General features: G+C 51.6%; 1 long non-coding RNA gene across 1 annotated transcript; it reads left to right on the forward strand.

Annotated features, from left to right (window-relative positions):
- The first annotated feature begins 1,958 nt into the window (after window positions 1–1,958).
- Window positions 1,959–4,435, forward strand: LOC138916748 (uncharacterized). Its single transcript, XR_011424111.1, has 2 exons — window positions 1,959–3,594; window positions 4,139–4,435. It is a non-coding gene; the product is annotated as an uncharacterized lncRNA (long non-coding RNA).
- Window positions 4,436–4,967: the final 532 nt, after the last annotated feature.

Here is a 4,967-nt window from a genome sequence, read left to right on the forward strand (position 1 = left end):
TGTGTGAACATAAGTATTCAATTCTCTTTAGTATATACTTAGCAGTGGAATTGCTGGGTCATATAATACTCTGGGTTTAACTTTTTGAGGAACCACCAAACTGTTTTCCAAAGTGGCTGCACGATGTTACATTCCCACCAGCAGTTTATGAGGGGTCCGGTTTCTCTACAATCCTCCTAACACTTGTTTTTGTCTGGCCTTTTGGTTATAGCCATGCTCATGGGTGGGAGGCGGCCCCTCAGAATTTTGATTTGCATTTCTCTGATGACCAGTGACGTCAGGCACCGTTTCATGTACTTGTTGGCCGTGTGTCTGTCTGTCTTTGGACAAGTGTCCATACTGATGCCTTGCTCACTTTTTAACTGGGTGTTTGTCTTCTCATTGTTGAGTTGTAAGAGTTCTTTACTCTGGATACTAGACACTTATCAGACATATGGTCTGCAAATATCTTCTCCCATTCTGTAGGTTGTTGATTCCACTTTCTTGATAGTGTCTTTTGACATAAAATAAATTTATATTTTAAAAATGAATTGATTTAAGGAGAAAAGAATAGGACTGACTGTACTCAGATGTGGCATAAAAATCTGAAGGTGTCATGTGAATGACTAAGGTGTGGAGGCTGTCCCCTGTGAGGCCACAGGCGCCTGGAGGCAGCGAAGAGGGTGAAGCTGAAAGGAGAAGTGCTGCCCGGGGGCGGCAGTGCGAGGTCAGCGGCTCCCCTGCTGGGTGCGCTGCGACCGTTGTGTATTCGATGGCTCGGAAGCGGTTTTGTTTTTAAGTCAGTAATAGATACTGGATGTATTAAAATGTCTTTCCTTCATCTTTTGGGATAAGCATCAGGTTTTTCCCTTTCATCTTCTGACGATTAACCATATTAATGGGATATTAAGCCCTCCTGTGATTTCTGAGACAGACCGTCCCGGACCTGGAACTTTGGTGACACAGAAATGAATGAGAAGGCCCACTCTGACTTCAGGGTCTCGTCAGGCAGGTTTGGTGTCACATTATCAGGAAAGGCAGAGACACAGTCAAGAGCAGTGGCTAAGAGGACAGCTTTGACAACTTGGTCTCTATTCCCTGCTTTGCCACTTAACAGCATGTGTTTTGGGCCAAGTTTCTTAAATTCTTGAAGCCAGTTTTCCCTTGGTTTGTGTGACGCTGCAGCGAGGTGGCACGGTGCAGGCGCCCAGTGAGTGAGGGGTGCGCTCTCTCCTGTCCCTGTGGTGACAGAAACACCGCAGGCAGGTGCCCAGGCGACTCTGCAGGGATCGCACAGCCTGGAGTGTTCTGTAACACCGCCCGGGGCCGCCGCTGCTTTCTGGAGGTTCAGGGCTGCTTCGAAAACTTTGTCAATTTCTTCCTGAGTCACTGGGCTGGTCAGTATCTATTTCATCGTAAGTTCATTCTTCAAAGTGATGTTTTCTAAGAAAATTGCCTTTTCATGTTTATTAGTCTAGAATATCTATTTACATTTTCATATCCTCTTTATGAATAGTTTTTTCACTTTGTTCTTATTCCTAGTTTCTCTTGCATAGACTTCCAAGAAATCTATTTTATAGGGCTTTTCAAAGAAGCAGCTTTAGATAAAATAAGCCATGCTCCCGCTTTCATTTTGTAATCCATTGACTTCTACCCTTATTCATTAATTCTTCCCTCTGCTTTCCTGGGATTTTGTTTTGTGGCCCCTTTTCTGGAGTCCTGCAGTGCATGCTTCATTCATGTTCAGACGCACCTACTTTGAATGGTAGAAAGGAGAGGCGAAGTGTGGTGACAGAGGCTGTGGGTGACAGCCCCCTCCAGCCCTGCTGTGCCGTCACCGCTGTGACATGGACAGGGTCCTCCGTGTTGAGGTGTGGGGCCACCCAGGAGGGTGTGGGCGTTCCTGCTGGTGCCAAGGCCCAGCAGGAGTTCAGCAAAGCGAAGCAGTGAACTGCTGTTGCCTCGTCCCATGGAGTTCTGATTTCTCATGGTCCCTCCAGCAGCATCCTCCGCGCCCAGACACTGAGCTGCGCCCCACAGTCACAGGCAGACAAGATGACCTGTCCTGCCTTCATGGTGCCCTTCTCACGGGGGACAGGCCTCAGGTGGTGATTATACAAATCATGAGTTAATGCAGTTGCTGTAACAGCCACAAAGGAGTGTAGAGCAGCCTGAGAGTGACAACAGAAACCCCCAACCCCGGGGAGGGAGGGGACCTTTGGGCTCTCACTTGAAGGGCAGGAAAAACTGTAAGGAAGAGCATTCCCAGCTGAGTGAACGGTGTGAGCCAAGCCTTTGAGCTGTGAAGGGGACTGGCTGGAGCCAGGGGGAGTGCATGCTGAGGCTGGCGGGGCCCTGTGTGAGGATTCAGAATGGGACCTCTGAAGGCCCATCTGTATCTGGGAAGGGTTTGTCCTTATTTTCTATGTGCTTTGTAGTTTCAGTTCAGATATATAATTTTGCCGTAGTTATTTAAGAGTATGCTTTAAAATTTCCAAGTGTTCAGAAATTTTTGTTTTAACTATTGCAGTCAATTTCTAGTTTAATGAATGATTACCTGAGGACGTGACCTGCAGAGTTTCTGCCTTTTTGAATCTGTGACTCCCTTTCTTCATTGCTTGAGGTATGATTACTTTTATAAATGTCCCGTGGCAGGTGAGAAGGTATTTCTGTCATGTTCCGCGTTCTGGACCAGCCTCTCTGGGTGGTTTTGGGTCCAGTCCAAATCCACTGTATGCTTGTGTGCATCTGTCCTCAGCACCACCTCTGGTCCTCTCCCCTTCCCCCGGGACGCCTTGCCAGTGTTGTTAATCCACTCAGGGCCACAGGGCCCACCTGCCCCTGCACCCCCTGCACCCCCATCCCACACCCTGGCCCTCTTGTTTGCATTTGACTGAAGTACCTGTCAGGGGGTTATTTTCAATTTTTGAACATTGGAATTATTTTTACATGTCTTCTGCTTTCTGCCCATATACGTGTGTGTATTTTACCCATTGTGATTGGCATTATTTTGCTTTTCCAGTTTCGGGTCATGTTGTGGGCATAGTTACCCATGCTGAAAGAACCCACCCGTTGTGATTGAGGCCCTCTGGGCCATTCCAGGGTGTGAGCCTGTCACTTGTGGGCCCTGGGGGCCGGTTCCAGCATTTTGTGATGAGAAATCCCGCTGTCACAAATGTCTTTGGACAAATCCCCTTTTAACCCTCAGGCTGCTTTGGGTTCACGTTCCCCACTGGCCTGGGTCTCCCTGCTCCCCGCCCTGCGCCCTCCACGTGGTTCTGAGTGGCCGGTTACACCTTCCTGTCTTCCCCACCGCCCTGCCGACACAATTTTTAAGTCTTTGCTCAGTGACTGTGTGTGTGTAGTGGGTCCTTGAAGCCATTTTAATGTTCACCCTTTTAGCCGGTGGCACGTTTCCCTGTGCAGCTCACCCTCTGGGTTCCCCACGGTACGGACCGTGAGGGTCTCGTCACTGACATGTTAATTCTTTGCTCATCTCACACAGGATGTTTTGACTCCCCCCATTCCTCAGCCTTTTAAGGCCAGAGCTTTGTTGCTTTGTCGTCAGGTTGGGACTAGAAGGCCGCGCACGTTTCCTCTCTCCTGCTACACTCAGTAAGTGCCTGCTCGTTGTGGTGTGTCTGGGGGCTGAAGCTGAAGGGAGGCTGTGAGGAGATGGGCTAGGAGGAGGGACAGGGGTGTGAGGGAGATGGAGGCTCTGAGCCACCCCGGTGGTCCCCAGACCGTGGCGGGTGTGTGTGAAGTGAGGCAGGCTCTGCTCACATTCCTCGGAATGAGTAGAGGACCCTGTTCTCAGCCTGACCTGATGCTCTGTGACCCTGAGCAGGTTTCAGCCTTCTCTGAACCTCAGCTTCTCATCTGGACCTTGCTGGAAAGGGGCTTCTCAGCTCCTCAGGCTGACGGGGGGGTCCAGGGGCCCTCTCCCCATGAGAAGCCGGGACAGGACTCCTGGACGATGACCGTAGAGCTTGTGGGGGGCGCTCCCACTTGACCCGCCGCCAGCCCAGGGAGGGCAGAGCGTGGTCTGAGAACAGTGGGTGCTACAGGCAGCGGGCTGGGAGGGTGGCCAAGGGTCCAGGGTGGGCTTCGTGTACCCCTGGGGCTCTGGTGATTTAGACTTGTCCTCCCTGGAACTCAGACTCTGGGGTGAGAGTTCGTGTGAGGAGAGAGGCTGGTGGGGGCACGGTGCTGCCGACTTCCGGTTCCCAGGAAGATTCCACAGCTGCCGATGGCGGAGAGACCCGAGGACCGCAGGTGAGGCCGGGGGCGCGTCTGTGAGCCCGTGCGGCCGGGGCACAGAAGACCTGGAGGGCCATTGGTCTGTGAGCGAGGCCAGAGTGCTCAGAGTTCCCCCTAGTTCTTAGATTTCCTGTTCTGATGAAAAACTTAAGATTTTTGCCTTTAATTATAAAAGTAATCTGCATAGCGTTAAAAATTCACGCCACGGAGAAGGTATAAAATGAAAGTAAAATCCTCTCCCCTCACCCAGCCCAGCCCTACTACACAGAGGGAGCCTCTCCGGTTTCTTAGAATCTTTCTGGAACCTTGTATACACACACACAGGCTTGTCACTGCTGACGCCGTCCTAGAACAAGCAGGATTGTAACTGGTTCAGTTTGCCTGTCTGACTTCACGCGCTCCGGCAGTGGGACGTGCAGCCCGCACAGCGGGAAACACGTGGACATGCAGCCGAGGGGACATGTGTCCCCCCCGGCTGCACTGTGAAAGGGCGTCAGGGTGGGGAGGCTGAGCCTGGGAGAGAGGGAGGTGCGGAGCCGCCGCAGGTGTTTCTTTTACTGGATGCGGCTCATGGCCGCATCCAGGTTTTGCTTTTCACCTTTGAGTCTGTGAGAAAAGGAGCAGGAAAAAGCAAAAGGCGCTGGTGGCGGCACACCCAGCACTGCTGGGCCGGGGTTCAAGTCCCCGTGGCGTCCCTGCTTCTTTCCTGCTTCCGCTCCAGGCCCTTG

This window comes from Equus caballus, chromosome 12, assembly GCF_041296265.1.
Source record: "Equus caballus isolate H_3958 breed thoroughbred chromosome 12, TB-T2T, whole genome shotgun sequence".
Lineage (NCBI taxonomy): Eukaryota > Metazoa > Chordata > Mammalia > Perissodactyla > Equidae > Equus > Equus caballus.